We start from the raw sequence: 18,861 nt of genomic DNA, 5'->3' as shown, positions 1-18,861 counted from the left end.
ATCAGATTTCTCCCCCATCTTTAGGTGCTTAGGCCTCCGAAGCTTCTTCAAGTGTAGGAGGGAATAGGAATGTTCAGCAGAGGCTCCTGCAATTGGCAGGCAGTAAGAAACCCTGGATTGATTAAAACTGGGATAAGTACTAGGAGCCAAGTACTCCACACTTTCCTTACCTATAAGGTGTAAGGTACTGAATCTGGGTGCAGCCACACACAATCCTGACCTGACTCTGACACATGGCTTAGGAAGGCCACCTACGCATTGCCAAAAATAAAATAGAGAACACATTGCCATACGAAGCACAAAAGAGGACACTGATCTGCATCAGGTTTCCCCCACCACCACCACCACCACTTGATAATTTATACGCAGAGATGCCAGTTTGGAGAGAATTGCTATAATTTAAGTAGAAATGCCATGCATCTCAGCATAATGAGGGAGACTGTGATCAGGAGACCCATCTGCTTGCTCAGTCTGCTGTCCAGATGTTAACTCTCGGTGGGCAACTTCAAGCACCCTCCTTCCCTTTTTCATGGTTCTTCCATCTTGAAATGCAGACCTTGCCCCAGTAACCTTTCGTATAGAGGACTCCTTCAGCGAGAGCAGGGGTGGCCCACTCCCAAGAGACTGCGATCTACTCACAGAATTAAAAACTGGCAGTGGGGGATACAGGTCAAAGTTGTTGACCTTTCTGGGGAAGGAAAGCCCTGTTTTTTTGGGGGGGGGGATTCAGGTCAAAGTTGTTGAGCTTTCTTTAGGGAGGAGGAAAGCCCCCTTTTTTAGGAGTTCAGGTCAAAGTTGTTGAACTGGAGGAAGGTCCCTTTGGGGGGGTGACAAAGAGGAACAGCCACTCACCAACAGATTGCTGGGGAAACAAACAATCTCATTGAGGAAACTCCATCTTCCGTTCTTCAGATCATGCAACAATGGAGGGCAGGGCGAGGGGGCAGGGGCGGAAAGGGACTCAGCTATCGACCGCGATCTACCAAAACCTCCCGGGGATCTACCAGCAGATCGCGATCAACCTGTTGGACATCCCTGAGTTAGAGGATCGCCCTCTATAAAGTGGGACACATGGCCATCCTTCATGCACTGCCTCTTCTGCTGCTTGTACGTCATCTTGCTGAAAGGTCTGACGCCTCTCTCTTAACTGGCAGCATGCAGAAGAAGACCTGCTGGATAAGGAACCAAAAGAGCAGATCAACAAAATGCCAAACTGACTCCCCCCCCCCCCCTGTGTTGAGAATCCATCAGGTTTTCATTGTTTTTATTTGCCTCTTTTAGCATCTCACTTTGCAACGCTTCTTAAGTGAACTGAAGTCTTCACTTCGCAATAAGTTATGTGCAGCGCTCACTGTAGAAGGCTGTTGTCTCAAGCATGCTTTTTTGGGTGGGGGGAGTTGTCCTTGATTCCAGGATATCTCATGTCACGTGTTCTATTACTATTTCATTTTGGCGTTTTGCTGTTTTGGAAAATTCATTGTAAATGTTAGCTGGGTGTCATGTGGAGGTTGTTCAAAAGTGCATCTTCCTGGGCATAATGCCCACGGCGCCTGCTGTGTTGAAATGCCTGGGCATCAGCCCAGACTTGTGCAACACCTCTATGCCAGGACGATGCCTCCCTAGTGGCCGTTGGTGTATTCGGGTTTGTAACGTAACATGCCGTGTGGCACATTTCCAGCAAGACCCACAGAGTGGCCGTGCCACTTAAATTGGCCCTTGCCACAATGGCACAGAACAGAGGCAAACAGTGGCCTTGAATAGGGTCGATTGCCAGTGGAACAGACAGCCTCCTGACCTGATCACTGGTATACAAATTCTGGCCACTTACTTTCCGGTGGATTTCGTACATGGCCAGAGTTGTGACGTGGCAGTAGCTACCACAGATGAAAAGACACCAGCAAAGGCTAGGCCAATTGGCTTGGAGAGACCCTGTAAGTTTGCTCCCATTGAAATCAATTGCTTTATTCCAGCGTTAAGTAGTCGAAAACTGCAAATTCTGCCAAGGTATTTTTATTTTATTTTATTTTATTAGTTCTCCAAATAGTCAGCTGCTGGGTGCTTATATTAAGGACCCAGGTTTTAAGCACAAATAGGAAACATTGATATTCATGCAATATATACTTCAGAAGATGCTATTCTGTAATTTAAGTGAAAATGCTGCCAGGTTCCTGCAAATTTGCAGACCTTTGTATTGTGGGTGTGGATTGTTGCCTGTATCCCCTCTGCTGCTCAGATGATACATAAACAGGGTGTTCCATGGGGACGGCTGGTTTTGTGGAGGGTGCTGCTTGCACAATTTCTGACATACACGCACTAAAAGGGAGGCGGGGGAATGGGGCACTGTCATAGATCCCCTGGCTCACACATGGGTCGTGGGCAGGGAGTGTAGCACAGCTGGTCCTCCATGAGATGGCCTTGCAAGTTGTGTGCGCCGGAGCATTGTAACCGACTCAGCAAGAAGTTTTGCCAAAAACACTGGCCACTTCCAGACCAATTCAGGTTCAGCGGTTGAAGTGAATTTGGTGTTCTTCCTCAACAAAACCATTTCCATTTAAAACACACACACACACACACACACACACACACACACACACAAACTTTTTGTAGGAAGGTCCACGATGGCGAAATGTGCTCAGAAGTGTGGGGTAACGATTGTTTGCCTTATATAGCCTCGCCACAAACAAATGGGAAAGAGTGATCAAGAAGCCACTGGCATTATATTTTTAGTTTTATTTTTAATATTTAATATTTAATATAATATAATAATAATAATTTATTATTTATACCCCGCCCATCTGGCTGGGTTTTCCCAGCCACTCTGGGCGGCTTCCAACCAAATATTAAAAACAATACAGCATCAGACATTAAAAACTTCCCTAAACAGGGCCTCCCTCAGTTGTCTTTTAAAAGTAAAATAGTTGTTTATTGCCTTGACATCTGCTGGCAATTATTATTATTATTATTATTATTATTATTATTATTATTATTATTATTATTATTAACATTTGTATGCCACCCTATACCCGCAGGTCTCAGGGTAGTTCACAGAATAAAATCACAATATAAAAACACAAAATACATGATCGAAATAAAAAAACAAGAACAACCCTATAACACCCCCATATAACCTCCCTGCTAAGGTTCTGCAAACAAATCGGGATGAAGGCTCAATCAACAGGTTGTCTGGAAGTGACCAGTGACTGCAACCACAATTGCAATCATTGTGCATAATCACTGTAGCACAAGACATAGGCCTCCCCTTGAATGTTGGTGCACCGCATCTTGGACCCAGCCCCGAACATAGGGGTTGATCAGGGAGGTTTTCTTGCTCCACGTTGCAGTTGGCTTGTGGTAAAAGAGGTTGCATGGACGGTGTTTTAAATATCAGAATATTGCAGCGGCACTCATCCAGCTGCTTCATCTAGTCCATTGTAGAAGCCGTGTCCGTCAATGTCCCATCAGTGGCCAGCTTCCCATCTTGTCTCTATGCCCTATTAACAAGCTTCCAGGACATATATGCATCAACTTCAAGGGCATTTCTCTGGGTCTGTCAAGCAATATTTTGATTCCCCCTCCCCAATTCCCTTAAAAAAAAGGTTGCCGCTTCTGATCCAGCTACACCTGTGGGCAATTAGCATAACAAATTATGGCCCCAGATGGGGATACCCCTCCCCTTTCAAATTCCTCCAATCACTTCGGAAGGGAATATATGAACATCATGATACAGGTGAGGGGGGTTGCACTCACGTTGACTAAATATGCAGGCATCTGCACACTTGTGCAGATTTCCTTTGCTGGATCAGGGTGGTGATATTTAAAGAGTTGTAGTGCGATTCAAGCTCACTGCGAGCGTTGAAATTCAGGGAAGGTGGATCCTTATTATTTTTTGTATAGTAGAAATAATCTGGCAGCAGTAGCTGGCAAACTATACTGTGTTCAATCTTGTGTAACAGTTATTTTAACAAAAATGCTATAAACTGTATTCTACATTATAGACTTTTATATGGAGATACTACTACTACTACTACTATTACTACTACTAATAATAATGCAGCTATAGGTACATTATAATCCTTAGTGTGACTGAGAAAAAAAATGTACTAGATGGTATTACTTAAAATAATAATGATGAGCGTTATTTCTTTTTGTATTTATGCCTTATAAATAAAATGGTTATATACACAACGAAAGGGTACTGTGAAAATTAATAAAGTCAACAGACTGTTTAGAACCGATCCTACTTCTCTTAGTGTGTTTTAAGGGTTGCACTTGACTCAGCTGGTCACAATAAATGTTCCATCGCGACTAATTCAAGAAATTAGAATTGTAAATAACTTTGGTCCCATGGCTTGCCATGGGATGTGGTTCACACCAAATTCTTGCTGGGCCAGGACCACCATATGGAAATCATCCAGTTTACTTAAAAGAGTAAGGCAAGAAGGATGTTTCCACCCTTCCCAGGTTTTTAGGGTATATCTGTTTTAATTTAACTGGGGCATTTGGTAACTGTCAGATGTAATGATGCCTTTCTTTACAAAGTTACTGTACAATGTGGCCTTTCAGTTCATTAAATTGTGACATCCAATAAACTTTTAAAAATGGTGCACATCCTTCGAAGTCCGCTTAATTAAACAGAAATATTAATTCATCCCTCGGTCATGTTTCCTCTTCCCAGGGACATCCAAGACAATGCCGTAAGCCTGATTGGCGAAGGGTTGGCTTAACAACACGTTCTGTTTCGCATCGGCAGGGTTTTTCGTGGGACCTGCATCAGGGAAATGAGGAGATTGCTGTTGCTTATGGGGGAAATGGATTTTTAAAATTATAGGTTCTTGCCAAGGGATTTGCAGGTCTGCAGGAGGGATCACCTCTTGAATTCTCATTGGAATATTTTATAAGTTGTTTTGCAATTTGAGTGATGCCAAGTCAGTCATGAGCCGGGGCTCTGATTCCTTATCCTCAGGAGAAGAGGCCATGCAAACAGAGGACATCTTTGACCAACTTACATAGCAGTGTGCCTTATACAAGTCAGACGACTGGTCCTTCTAGCTCAGTGTTGTCTAAACTGACTGGCACCAGCTCTCTAGGATTTCAGATAGGGAGTCTTGCCTAGCCCTTCCTGGAGACGCTGGGGACCGAACCTGGGACCTCTTGCATGCAAAACAGATGATCCACCACTGAGCTACAGCCTGTCTTCATAGAGTGTTTAGGACCATAGGAAGCTGCCTTACACAGCTGCCATGGTTCACCTACAGTGACTGGCAGAAGCTCTCCAGGGCTTCAGACCAGGAGGCAAATTGGACCTTCAGAACCAGTCTTCAATGCCCCTGCTTCTTCAGGAGTTCTAACACCACATGGTGCCGGTGGTTGCATTGTTTACTGTGGACTTCAGAAGAAATAGCAGAACCACAGCCTCCTCCTCGCCACTGGAGTCAATGGTACTAAAATAGGCTGGGTCCCTTGATAGGGATAGAAGTTTCAGTCATCAGGAGCTGCAGTCCTACTTACAGCCAAGGCTTGGTTTGGTCGCCTGCCGGAGTCATACTCAAACTGGCCTTGTTTCCTTGGCTAGGCCCTCTTCGGAGCTGTCCAGGGTGCTACCTGCCTTCCTCTCTTGCCTTTTGGATCCTGAGCACGGCTTTGCTTGACCTCACTTACCGTATTTTTCGCTCTATAAGACACACTTTCCCCTTCCTAAAAAGTAAGGGGAAATGTGTGTGCGTCTTATGGAGCGAATGCAGGTGGGAGGCTCTGCTCAGCGCTCCCTTTAAAGAGCCCCGTGGAGTGTGTGCGCGGCTCTTGGGGGCTTTTCCCCGAGGAGGAGAAAGGGCTGCCCTTCTCCTTCCTCAGGGAAAAGCCCCCAAGAGCCGCACACATGCTCCATGCAGCTCTTTAAAGGGAGCACGGCTCTTGGGGGAGCCTTCATCCCACTGCCTGGGAGAGGCTGCGCACGGCTATCCCATAAGCCAGGACAGCTAGAGGAATCACTACGCAGCGACCCCCCTTGCTGTCCTGGCTTCTGGCTTAGCCGCATGAAGTGTCTTGAGGGCAGGGGGAGCCTTTGTTCCACTACCATCTTGCTGTTCTGGTTTCTGGGATTCAGAATATTTTTTTTCTTGTTTTCCTCCTACAAAAACTAGGTGCGTCTTGTGGTCTGGTGCATCTTATACAGCAAAAAATACGGTATATAGAACTACCCTCTGCTTACAGGAACCTAATTTGACTTTGTTTCCAGTATTCTGAAGTGGGAGTAGTGGTATGTGACCTTGTTTCCCAGCCATGTGCATCTGGCATGGTCTCCTGCCCCCGCCATTTATCTAAGCCACGCAATCGTGTATCTCCCACCAGTTCTGTTCAAATGAACAAGGGTACTTAGGATGCCTGCCTGGTAGAAATGGCATCCATAGTAAATTGACTGTGGTCAGAAAAAGCCAGAGACCACTCCCTCCACGGAGAGGGAAAAGAGCCTTTAAAAGTGGAGCCACCCTTACAGCTTTGTCCTTTGCACCAGATTTGGGCCAGATTTCCCATGCCACCAGGAAGCTGATCATCCCCACTTGTCTTGACGCTTGGAATCCATTCTACGAAATGTTTAAGAGCAGAGTTGTAATAAACCAGCATGTTCTTCTGAACTCTGGGAGAGGCTCGGGGAGCATGGGCTGCCTTTACACACTGAGCAAACTGGGAGGGAGTTCTCTGGGAAACTCAGGGGGCATTGGTCTCAGAGTTCTTGGGCTTTAGTATATCTGAAGGAGCGTCTCCATCCCCATCGTTCTACCCGGACACTGAGGTCCAGCGCTGAGGGCCTTCTGGCGGTTCCCTCACTGTGAGAAGCCAAGTTACAGGGAAGCAGGCAGAGGGCCTTCTCGGTAGTGGCACCCATCCTGTGGAACGCCCTCCCACCAGATGCCAAAGAGAACAACAACTACCAGACTTTTAGATGACATCTGAAGGCAGCCCTGTTTAGGGAAGCTTTTAATGTTTGATGCATTACTGTATTTTAATATTGTGTTGGAAGCCGCCCAGAGTGGCTGGGGAAACCCAGCCAGATGGGCAGGGTATAAATAAATTATTATTATTATTATTATTATTATTATTATTATGGAAGTTGGCTGGGGTCCCCAAGCTGCTTTGATCTCTTGGATGGGATAAGGCAGCTGGAAGACAGCCCCGATTCCCCCAGCAAGTTCTGAGCAGGTTGGGCCAAGGAGCGGAGGTTGCATCAGCATAGAGCAGGCATAGGCAAACTCGGCCCACCAGCTGTTTTGGGACTACAACTCCCATGATCCCTAGCGAACAGGACCAGTGGTCAGGGATGATGGGAACTGTAGTCCCAAAACATCTGGAGGGCCGAGTTTGCCTATGCCTGGCATAGAGCTGGGCCTCAGTGCAGCCCAGTCCTTCCCATCTGGGCTGTGAGAGTTGAGTGAGAGGGTGGCAGTGGCTGCTACTGGGTAGCAAGGCCCAGCAGGCAACACTGCAGGGCTGTTGTGCAGCAGCGGGGCAAGGAATGTGCTAGGAGAGACTTAGCTTAGCATCCTCTGTTCTCTGCATGCTACCTGCAGGCTGCAAACCTGGCTGGTGGCGCCGCCTGGCACAACAGGCACAGTATGCCAGTCACTGACAGCTCTAGGTGTTGGATAAGCAGGAGAAATGAGTCTACCCCGAAATATATCAAATGCACTGCAATAAGATATAATAGATTGGTTTCAGGCCAGCCAAGGATTATCATTAGCTGGCAAGGTGCTTTGCTTGAACAGTTTTGACTCTGATCCAGCTCTGCCTTGCTTCAGTAGCTCTGGAATCTCCATTTCATTCTTCAGCAAGGAAGGGGAACCTGTGACCTTCTGGGTGATGTTGGGCTGTCACTCCCATCATCCCTGACCCTTGGACAGGTGACTGGGGAGTCCAACAACATCTGCAGGGCCACAGGTGTCCTGTCCCAGACCTACAGGAACCATCAGTTCATTCTGGCTTGGATCCAGATTAACTTGGCAGCATTTAGGTCTAGTTGAATTCACCGGGACAAGTTATCCGTGACTTAGTCCCATTGATTTCAATGGGAACCAGGGGCATCTAGCTTGGTCTGGATCCAAGCTTCTCTGGGCTGTATTGAAACTTCACATGTGCTTTAAATTCTTGTGTATTCTGTACAGTGGTACTTTGGTTCTCAAAAGCCTTGGTACTCAAACACCTTGGTTCCCAAATGCCGAAAGTAATTGTTCCAGTTTTCGAACGTTTTTTGGAAGTCAAACATCTGATGCGGTTGTCGGCTATTGTTTCCGGGGCACCTGCACCAATAAGAAGCTGCGCCTTGGTTTCTGAACATTTCAAAAGTCAAACAGACTTCCGGAATGGATTAAGTTAGGCGCTTTTGTTTTAGCTATTTATTTTGCATTTTTGTTTTTGAGGCTTTTTTGGTTAATTTGTTTTTGTGACTGTGTGGAACCCAGTTCAGCTACTGATTGATTGTGTGACTGCGGAAATGGATAAAAGCCCCCCATCCAAACAATGACTGTCATCAGTGCAGGTAAGAAAATAATAAGAATTTTATTTTTTATCATCTACAATACTGTCTTCTTTATTTTATAGTACTGTACATTGATTACTGCTTTCATTTTATGGACCAATGGTCTCATTAGATAGCAAAATTCATGTTTAGGGGTTGTTTTTAAATGTCTGGAATGGATTAATCCATTTTGCAATACTTTCTATGGGAAAGTGCGCCTTGGTTTTAGAACGGACTTCCGGAACAGATTAAGAACTAGGATACCACTGTATTGCTTTTTCAGGCATCTCCAAGTAGGGCTGAAAGAAGACACTGTCTGAACACCCCTGAGAACTTCTGCCAATCCGTGTAATCCATGCTCAGCTAGATGGACCAATGGTCTGTCTTGTTATAAGGCAGCTTCCCGTTTTTGCATGTTTCCATTCATCATTCCAGGCCTCCATTCCCCATTCTGTGGGTGAGTGGATATCTGCAAAGGCTGCAACTTCCCTTCATCTAGAATCAAAGTAAAGTGTGTGAACTTCTGGTATGGGGATGTTGCTGCCTTGCTTCTCATTCTCAGCCACCAGAAAAGACTACTCAGTCATGCTGAATAATTACACCTTGGAAAACACATGGGCGATTCTGGGTCGTGCTAGCGACTTGAGAAATGATTAAATGGCTGCTCCGAAATAAGTTGCTCTAATTAAACAAACAGTGTTGACTCAGAGTTAAATTTCAGAGTTTTTAGTTGTGGGCTGACCTTCAGGAGAACGGCAATGGCTCCATGGGGAAGTATGCTTTGCACTGGGGACATCTGGCCAGATCTGACGACAGCGTACATAACTAAGATCATTAGTTAGGACTCTGGGTAGTTAGCCTCAATTCCATGGGAGCAGCAGAAAAATGCAGAATTCAGGTCCTTGAGAACTGCAGATTCCGATAAAACAAAAAACCTAAGATGCTACTCCTTATGACACCTGAAAATAAATGGTTGTTACCTGCTGGAATCTTGGGAGCCAAACAGGTATACAGTTACCAATGAATGATCCTTGGGGGGTCCAATGATTTATCTAGCAATCTGTTCTAAATTATGAAATAGTAAAACTTGCAGACCACTGGTCCCATCACCTCCTGGCAAATAGAAGGGGAAGAAATGGAGGCAGTGAGAGATTTTACTTTCTTGGGCTCCATGATCACCGCAGATGGTGACAGCAGCCATGAAATTAAAACGCCTGCTTCTTGGGAGAAAAGCATTGACAAACCTAGACAGCATCTTAAAAAGCAGAGACATCACCTTGCCAACAAAGGTTGTATAGTTAAAGCTATGGTTTTTCCAGTAGTGATGTATGGAAGTGAGAGCTGGACCATAAAGAAGGCTGATCGCTGAAGAATTGATGCTTCTGAATTATGGTGCTGGAGGAGACTCTTGAGAGTCCCATGGACTACAAGAAGATAAAACCTACCCATTCTTAAGGAAATCAGCCCTGAGTGCTCACTAGAAGGACAGATCCTGAAGCTGAGACTCCAATACTTTGGCCACCTCATGAGAAGAGAAGACTCCCTGGAAAAGACCCTGATGTTGGGAAAGATGGAGGGCACAAGGAGAAGGGGACGACAGAGGACGAGATGGGTAGACAGTGTTCTCGAAGCTACCAGCATGAATTTGACCAAACTGCGGGAGGCAGTGGAAGACAGGAGTGCCTGGTGTGCTCTGGTCCATGGGCTCACGAAGAGTCAGACACGACTAAATGACTAAACAACAACAAAACTTGCAGAAGGATTGATGGAAAACAAGAGATATCACTTGTATTTCTCAATTTGCAAAGTGCATTCAGGTTAGGAATGCAGGAATCTGTCTTACACAGAGTCAGACAATTCGTCCAACTCAGTAGAGTCTGCACTGACTGGCAGCAGCTCTCCAGGCAGGCTTTCAGACCAGGATCTTTCTGAGTCTTACCTGGTGATGCTGGGGATTGAAGCTGGCCCTGAGATCTCCTGCATAATTTCTCCACAGAAGGACCCTTTCCTTGAGGTGGAATTTGGATTATCTGGGTGCATAAATCAAAAAATGTTTACTTAAAGCAAACTACTTTAAAAACCGGTTAAGAAAATACACTGTTTGGTCTCATCAGTCCTGCATCAACTCATTAGCTCAGGGTTGAGGGCCCAAAACTCAGTTTTAGAACTGCTACTGTAAGCTCCGGCTCCACATTTCTCCTTTCTTTAATTCTCTGATTTGGACTTGTGAATGCCGATTGGTTGAGGAGAGATGTAGAGCAATCACCACAAAGGGATTTGCATAATCATGACACTCTTGTTTCTCAGCTCTCCTGATTGGCTATTGTCACTTCCTTGATTGGATGGGCTATTATAATCTTCCTCTTCCAACTGGTTCCATTATTAGAATCTCCCCGTTCCCCCCCTCCTTCTTAAAAAAGAACAGTTTTGCTAGCAGCAGCAGTAGCAACAACAAAAAGAAACCTTGTTTTCATTCTCTGAAGCTTAGACAGGAAGGTTTAAAACATACAGAAAGAGGGAAGGTGTTTAATACCAACAGAAAATCTCCAGTTGTGGGGAACCTTTTTCAGCTTGAAGGTCGGATTTCCTCTTGGATGACGTACTGAGGGCCGAGCGCCAGTGGTATGCGAGGCCAGAGACATTGAGGGTTTTTTTTTAAAAAAATGAACAAGCAGTGTATAAATTTTATTAAACAAACAAATCAAATAAATAAAGGCGGGCATGGCCAGAGGCGAAAGTGAGTGGAGTCAAAGAGGGAGGTTTTTATGCACCTGCCAAATACATTTCTCCACATGGGTATCGTAAACGCTTCTTTGCGTTTTTGTAAACGGTAATTGCTTCCCTCAAAGAATCCTGGGATGTGTGGTTTGTTAAGGGTTCTGAGTGTTGTTAGGAAACCTGTAGCCCCTCCTTGAGTAACAGTTCCCTGAGTGGCTGAACATGAATTCTCCCTTCCTAGGGAACTCTGGGAAGTGTAGCTCTCCACACCCTTAACATCCTGCCAACCTAGCAGTTTGAAAGCACGTCAAAGTGCAAGTAGATAAATAGGTACCACTCTGGCGGGAATGTAAACAGCATTTCCGTGCGCTGCTCTGGTTCGCCAGAAGTGGCTTTGTCATGCTGGCCACATGACCCGGAAGCTGAACACCGGCTCCCTCGGCCAGTAAAGCGAGATGAGCACTGCAACCCTAGAGTCTGTCATGACTGGACTTAATGGTCAGGGGTCCCTTTACCTTTACACCTTTAACAGCCTCCAGGGTTCTTTGTGGGAAGCCATTACTTTTTAAAGTGATATGATACTGCTTTAAATGTATAGTGAAGAAGGGGCTTGTGTGTGTGTGTGTGTTTTCTATTTTTTGAATCAGTGAAGCTGACAAAAGAACCACTGGCCAGTTCCTGAGACTCCTGTGCCTCTCTTGGTGTTTTTTTAATCAGAAAAAAAGCCCAGAATAATAAAATTGATGGTTATGGCTGACCATTCACTTGCTACCACAAAGCCCAAGGTGATGATCAGGGCAAGCCCTACCATTAGGCAAAGTGAGACAACTGCCTCAGGTGGTGGATGCTGGAGGGAAACACTGACAGCCTTACCACCAGCCCTTCTCAATCCCCTGGCTTTCCTTCTGTGCTGGAGGGCAGAACTGTGTGTACTGCATGAGCTGCCCTGCCCCATCTCAGCCTCAAGTGCAAGGAGAGACGCTATCTTGACACTGTTGTTCAAGGAAGATTCAACTGCTAGTCCACTTGGCCTTTGTTCGTGGGAGAGGGTTGCCATCTGGTCCTTTGACTCGGGCTGCAAAATGGCGTGTGCTTTGTCAATAATTCATTCAGTGACCTCCAGCAGAAGATTCGTTCATCCATTTCTTTTAAAGAAATGTTAGGGACTGCCCTTTGCAATGTATTTACCCAAAGCCTTGTTTGTAAGCAGAGTGGTTAAACCAGAGTTCCCTGGTTCTGGTGCAATGGGAAACAATGGTTTAAACAAACCACCACAGAAGTACCCAAGCTGCCTAGGATTCAACAAGGAAGGGACAGAGCATGCAAACACAAGGCTCCTGGTGTTTTACAACATGGTTGTCACATCTGAACTGGCCCCACTGTGTTAATGCATGTAAGTAAGGTAAAGGGACCCCTGACCATTAGGTCCAGTCGTGACCGACTCTGGGGTTGCGGTGCTCATCTCGCTTTATTGGCTGAGGGAGCCGGCATACAGCTTCCGGGTGATGTGGCCAGCATGACTAAGCCGCTTCTGGCAAACCAGAGCAGCGCACGGAAACGCCGTTTATCTTTCCGCCAGAGCGGTACCTATTTATCTACTTGCACTTTGACGTGCTTTCAAACTGCTAGGTTGGCAGGAGCAGGGACCGAGCAACGGGAGCTCACCCCATTGCAGGGATTCGAACCACCAACCTTCTGAGCGGCAAGTCCTAGGCTCTGTGGTTTAACCCACAGCGCCACCTGCGTCCCAAATGCATGTAAGTACACACCGATAAAGCATGGAGATAAAGAAAGCATGGAAGCATTACGAAATGTAGGAATTGAGTAGTAACAGAATAGTCATTAGAAGGTAAATATAGAATGAGAATGAGATGGCTGTTACTAGGGCAATAGTCCCCAGATAATAAAGGCGCTTTATATGAAACTATCCATCTGTGTGTGCTTTCTGTGCAAATACTATTTAAAGAGTTTCAGTTTGCTGGGGAATCTTTCCTCTTGGTTCAGCAAAAAAAAAGCACATGGCACTTTTGAAAAACTAAACTATTTTCCACCCTCCCCGTCTGTCATTTTTGCAAGGAAGCAAGAGAAGGCACGTTGCTTTTCTGATATATTGGAACAACACATCAGTTTCTTCAATTTTGTGAGGTAATAGAAAACCTCAGCCCTGACTGTGTCCATTACCTGATAAAACCCATCAATCCAGCTGAGGATCAAAAATCCGTAAAAGGCAGAGCTGCACCACAGAACTTGATGCTGTTTTGTGTTACTGAGATGGGAAGGGTGCGGGAACCTGCCAAAATTATTCCCCCAAAATTCACAACTCAGTTTACATTTCAGACTGCGGGCATCCATTTCACCTGTCTTTTGTAAAGCAAGATACTTCACCCTTCTCACTCTATGCAGTGTGCCAGTGTGGTGTAGTACTTAGATTGTCAGGCCAGGACCTAGGAGACCTGGGTTCAAATCACCACTCAGCCATGAAGCTCACTGGGTGACCTTGGGCCACAGTCACTATTTCTCAGCTTACCCTACCTCAGTCGGTTGTTGTGGGGATTAAATAAGGAAAGGGAAAACCAGGTATGCCAAACCCCTCAAGTGTCCCAATTTCAGCGGCCGGGTTGCTCACCGGAGCAAGACGGTTTGAGCATTTTACACCAATCCTGGTCCGACTGCACTGGCTACCAATTAGTTTCTGGGCCCCATTCAAAGTGCTGGTTTTGACCTATAAAACCTCAAACTGCTCAGGACCGCAATACCGCAAGGACCACCTCTTTCCATATAAACCTACCCGGATCCTGAATCATCTTCTGAGGCCCTCCTTCACGTGCCTCCTCCTCGAGAGGTGTGGAGGGTGGCAACACAAGAACGGGGCCTTCTCTGCAGTGGCTCCCCATCTGTGCAATACTCTCCCCAGGGAAGTTTGCCTGGCACCTTCATTAGACACCTTTAGGCACCGGACAAAAATGTTCCTTTTTAACCAGGCCTTTGGTTCATTTGACTGACATCCTATGCCCTTTTAAAATGTGGGGTTTTTTGGGGGGGGGTTATTGGGTTGTCGCTTTTATTTTTGTTATGTATTTTGTGGTTTTATACAGTGGTACCTCGGGTTAAGTACTTAACCTGAAGCGAATGTAACCTGAGGTACCACTGTATCTTGATTTTATTCTGTGAACCGCCCTGAGACCCCCAGGCATAGGGTGGTATATAAATTCTAATAATAATAATAATAATAATAATAATAATAATAATAATAATTGTGACAACCCAAATTTACAGAACCCACCCAATTTGGGATGTTCCAATTTTCCTGGAGGCCGCTCTAGGCTGAGCGGCATCTCTGGACGTGGCAGGGATTAGCGCAACCTTCCTGAGGCCGCTCTAGGCCTCTGAGCAGGGAGCCAAAACAGCAAAGGTGAGAGAGAAGGAAAATGGAGGGGCCGAGTGGATGAGCGACAAAGCGGTCAGTAGCAGGGAGGGGGCAAGCGTTGGAGATGGGGGTGCCCCATTTTTTTCTTGCAAAATGTTTGAAGGTATGGTATGCTGGGAAAAGATCGGGATATAAATGCAATCCATCAATTGTGGCACCCACGCTGCACTTGTACAGTGGTACCTCAGGTTACATATGCTTCAGGTTACATACGCTTCAGGTTACAGACTCCGCTAACCCAGAAATATTACCTCGGGTTAAGAACTTTGCTTCAGGATGAGAACAGAAATTGTGCTCCAGCGGCGCAGCGGCAGCAGGAGGCCCCATTAGCTAAAGTGGTGCTTCAGGTTAAGAACAGTTTCAGGTTAAGAACAGACCCCCGGAACGAATTAAGTACTTAATCCGAGGTACCACTGTATAGAGAAGCCTGTCTTACATAGGCATCATGCGCAAACTCTGAATGCCTAATTGCTCAAAACTGTGTAGGATGTAGAGGTGCCAGCTTGCAAGGGCAATCGGGGAGGCCAATGTCGTGCCCGTGATGTCAGGGCATTGGGAGGAGCTGGGGGCGGAGTTGAACATGGCGGCCTTGTGGCTTCGATAACTGGCGGCTTCCTCTTCCACTGGCGGAAGGCTGCTTCAACCCTCCTCCTCCTCCACGGCAGGAGAAGGAGGAGAAGGAGCTGGCCACTTCGCTCCATGCTTCTTTTATTGAAATTGAAAGACTGTACTTTATTGTCACTTGTACAACTTGTATACAGTAAGATTACACGAACAACCCCCCCCCCCACTCAGCTCTCTTAGTCTTAATTCCCCTTGTTTACTGACGCACACCCACCAAACCCAAAAGCCAGTTGCCCTGTTGTTATCTTTTCCTTCAGCAGCCTAACAGCCCATGGATAGAAGCTGTTCTTTACCCTGTTGGTGCGACTAATCATGCTTCTATATCTTCTGCCTGAGGGCAGGAGATCAAGAAAGTGCCGGCCAGGGTGTGAATCACCCCTGAGAATTTTCCTCACTCTCCTGAGGCAACTTTCTTCCGCTATTTCATCCGGCAGATTCACGGGACAGCCCATAATATCTTGTGCTGTATTCACCACCCTCTGTAGGCTTTTCCTATCAGTTGGTGTCAAACCAGCGTACCACGCTGTGATGCAGTATGAAAGGACACTTTCTATTGTGGACCGATAGAAGGAGATCATCAAATGTTGATTTCTTGGACTTGGGGGAGGGGCAGCCCCTACCCCCAAAATATAGGGGCCCCCCAAAAGGGCTTGGCCCCAAGGAGATGGCACCCCTGGTTGGGTGTGAAGTCAGACCAAGCATTCAGGGCTCACCAACTTGTTGTTGGTGCACATTTGGAATATGTCTTTTAGGGGAAATTCACATTAAATTGCAGACAAACCTCCATGATTTTTTTAAAAATAAAGATCATAAATTGATGGATGACCTTCTATCATATGTGGTAGAATTGTAAAATGATAAAGGAATTCTGGGAAATGACATATAATGAACTTTTTTTAAAAAAGTTTAAAATAATGGGTTTTTTTGAAAAACCAGAAATCTTTTTGTTAGGAATTGTAACCGAAGGAATTGAAAAGACTGCTCATGTATGCTACTACTGCTGCAAGGATGCTGCTTGCCCAGAGTTGGAAAGATGATAAGATACCTACAAAAGCAGATTGGCTACTGGACTATGCAGAGATGTCAAGATTGACCGGGAAAATTAGAAATCAGGAGGATCAAAACTTCAATAGAGAATGGGATACATATAGACTATATCTAAATGAACTCTGTAAACACTTGAACTCTTTGGCATGCTTTAAATAACTCTTGCAATGTGACAAAGACTTTTGATATTATGGAAGACTGAAATTTGGATGAATTTATAATATGCAGTTGACAGAGGTACTGTATTTTTTGCTCTATAAGACTCACTTTTTCCCTCCTAAAAAGTAAGGGGAAATGTGTGTGGTCCTATGGAGTGAATGCAGGCTGCGCAGCTATCCTAGAGGCCAGAACAGCAAGAGGGATTGCTGCTTTCATTGCGCAGCAATCCCTCTTGCTGTTCTGGCTTCTGAGATTCAGAATATTTTTTTTCTTGCTTTCCTCCTCCAAAAACTAGGTGCGTCTTGTGGTCTGGTGCGTCTTATAGAGCGAAAAATATGGTATTTAAAGAACCCACGGAGAGGAGGAGGGAAGTCCTAAGATTCGGCAGAATCTTGTTTTAATTTTAATATTTGCAAGAATGTTAGTTGTGTCAATGAACTTGTAAAACCAAATAAAACTTTTGGAAGTGCATCTGCCTGTCCCAAAACCTAGGAAGGATGGAAATCCTTGCATCCTTTCTGCCCAGCTTTGTTTCTCTCATCCCATCAGGGAGTTTACTGGCTTTCCTAGATGCTGATCACAGCTCAGGCTTCTGACAACAGAAATTCCTTTGGCTCGCAATTACTGTACTTACGATAGAAGAGATCCCTTCTGGCTTGACCCAGATTTTGGCTTCCATCTCACACTTGTAGGTATGTATTCCTATGCGGAATCCAGGCTCCAGGAAGGGGGCAGAAGACTGGTCTTTTTTCTAGCTTAGCCAGAGGCATCGGAAGGGGGGGTGAAGTGGCGGCAGCCCGCCCCAGGTGACATCCTGAGGGGGGTTGACATTTGATGTGCCCCCCACCCACATGCTGTTGCCCCCACTTCTGGCTGAAGGAGCAGGCAGGGGAGAGTATGAGCTGTGCAATATGTTCATCCCCAAGCCCCTGGCAATGCTATTGCAAGAGTTTTCTCCTGGATTCCAAGTCCTACTACAGGGGAGGGACACCCCAGGCCTTGGGAGCCAATCCTGGCCTCATGCCCCCAAAACATGGCTCCCCAGGGAAGGTGCCCCTCCTGCTGACAACTACCCCCAACCTTGCCCCACAGCCCAGCCCCCTGCTTCCTCCATCGGACCCCACAAAACAGGGTGGTTGGGTTTCCAGACGCTGGCCCAGATGGACCTTGGGTCGGATCCAGTCATCTGGCTCTGGGCATCTTTTGACTAGCTGCTCCCCTAGCCCATTCCTGCCCTCCTCTGTCCCAAAAAGAAGGGCCACTTGCTCACCTGATGCCACCGGCTGCTCTGGGCCTTGCGGGGGGGGGGGGGCACTCTGTTGCTGCGGCCGATCAGGCATCTTAAGCACCTGAACCTAGTAGAGACGAGCAGAGAGACCGACTCAGAAACTGGCAGCCCCAATTCTTGGGGGGTGTTTGTGTTTGAGGAGGGGCGGCTGGCCCAATTCCTTCCATCTCTCTGCAGTTCAGTGACCTGAAAGAGACCTGAAAGAGGAAAGAGGCAGCCCTGAGGGCTGGCAGAGAGAGAAAGGAGGCCCCAAGTGCTATGGGTTCAAGAGCTCCAGCCCAAAGAAAAGAGAAGCATTGCCAGCTGTTAAAGGGCTGCTCTGCCTCGTCTTCTTAGGACAGACCTACCCTTCCAGGAGAAAGGGACGTGGGTGGTGCTGTGGGTTAAACCACAGAGCCTAGGGCTTGCTGATCAGAAGGTCGGCGGTTCGAATTCCCGCGATGGGGTGAGCTCCCGTTGCTCGGTCCCTGCTCCTGCCAATCTAGCAGTTCGAAAGCACGTCAAGGTGCAAGTTGGAATGAAGTTATATGGCTTTAGTAGAAATGTTATAAGGAATTAAGTATAAATAGATTAATAGAGTGTTAAAGGAAAAAATAAGGTTAGAATGTCTTAAGATAACTATAGGATAGAAAACAGAGGAAGATGGAAAGGAATTGCTGAAATAATTAATAGAAGTGGAATACAAAAAGGGAGGTGTGAGGAGGTCGTTGAAATAAGTGAATGGAAGATAAGATATTGAAATTGTTTGATGTGTTTTAAATTGTTTTTGTTTTGTTTTGTTAGTTTAATGTGTTAGTGTTAGTGTTATGTAGTGTTTTTGTATTGTATTGTATTGTATTGTCCATTTTTATTTCTTCTATGTAGTCTTTTAATTGTTGGAAAAGTAATAAATATTATTTTTTTAAAAAGATAAATAGGTACCGCTCCAGCGGGAAGGTAAACAGCATTTCCATGCGCTGCTCTGGTTCGCCAGAAGCTGCTTAGTCATGCTGGCCACATGACCCAGAAGCTGTACGCCGGCTCCCTCGGCCAATAAAGCAAGATGAGCGTCGCAACCCCAGAGTCGGTCACGACTAGACCTAATGGTTT

At 46.0% G+C, this 18,861-nt stretch overlaps 1 long non-coding RNA gene across 2 annotated transcripts; it reads right to left on the bottom strand.

The window, feature by feature from the left end:
• Positions 1 to 378: 378 nt before the first annotated feature.
• Positions 379 to 18,096, bottom strand: LOC310663897. 2 transcript variants are annotated; one of them, XR_014504645.1, is made up of 4 exons: positions 17,119 to 18,096; positions 10,449 to 10,539; positions 9,252 to 9,418; positions 379 to 1,460 (listed from the first exon to the last, which is right to left on the bottom strand). It is a non-coding gene; the product is annotated as an uncharacterized lncRNA (long non-coding RNA). The 2 variants fall into 2 exon arrangements; XR_014504646.1 differs by lacking the exon at positions 379 to 1,460 and having other exon boundaries at positions 8,012 to 9,418.
• Between the last annotated feature and the right edge of the window lie 765 nt (positions 18,097 to 18,861).

This window comes from Podarcis tiliguerta (assembly GCF_965153285.1).
Source record: "Podarcis tiliguerta genome assembly, chromosome: 14".
NCBI lineage: Eukaryota > Metazoa > Chordata > Lepidosauria > Squamata > Lacertidae > Podarcis > Podarcis tiliguerta.
This window is presented reverse-complemented; position numbering and strand designations above follow the sequence as displayed.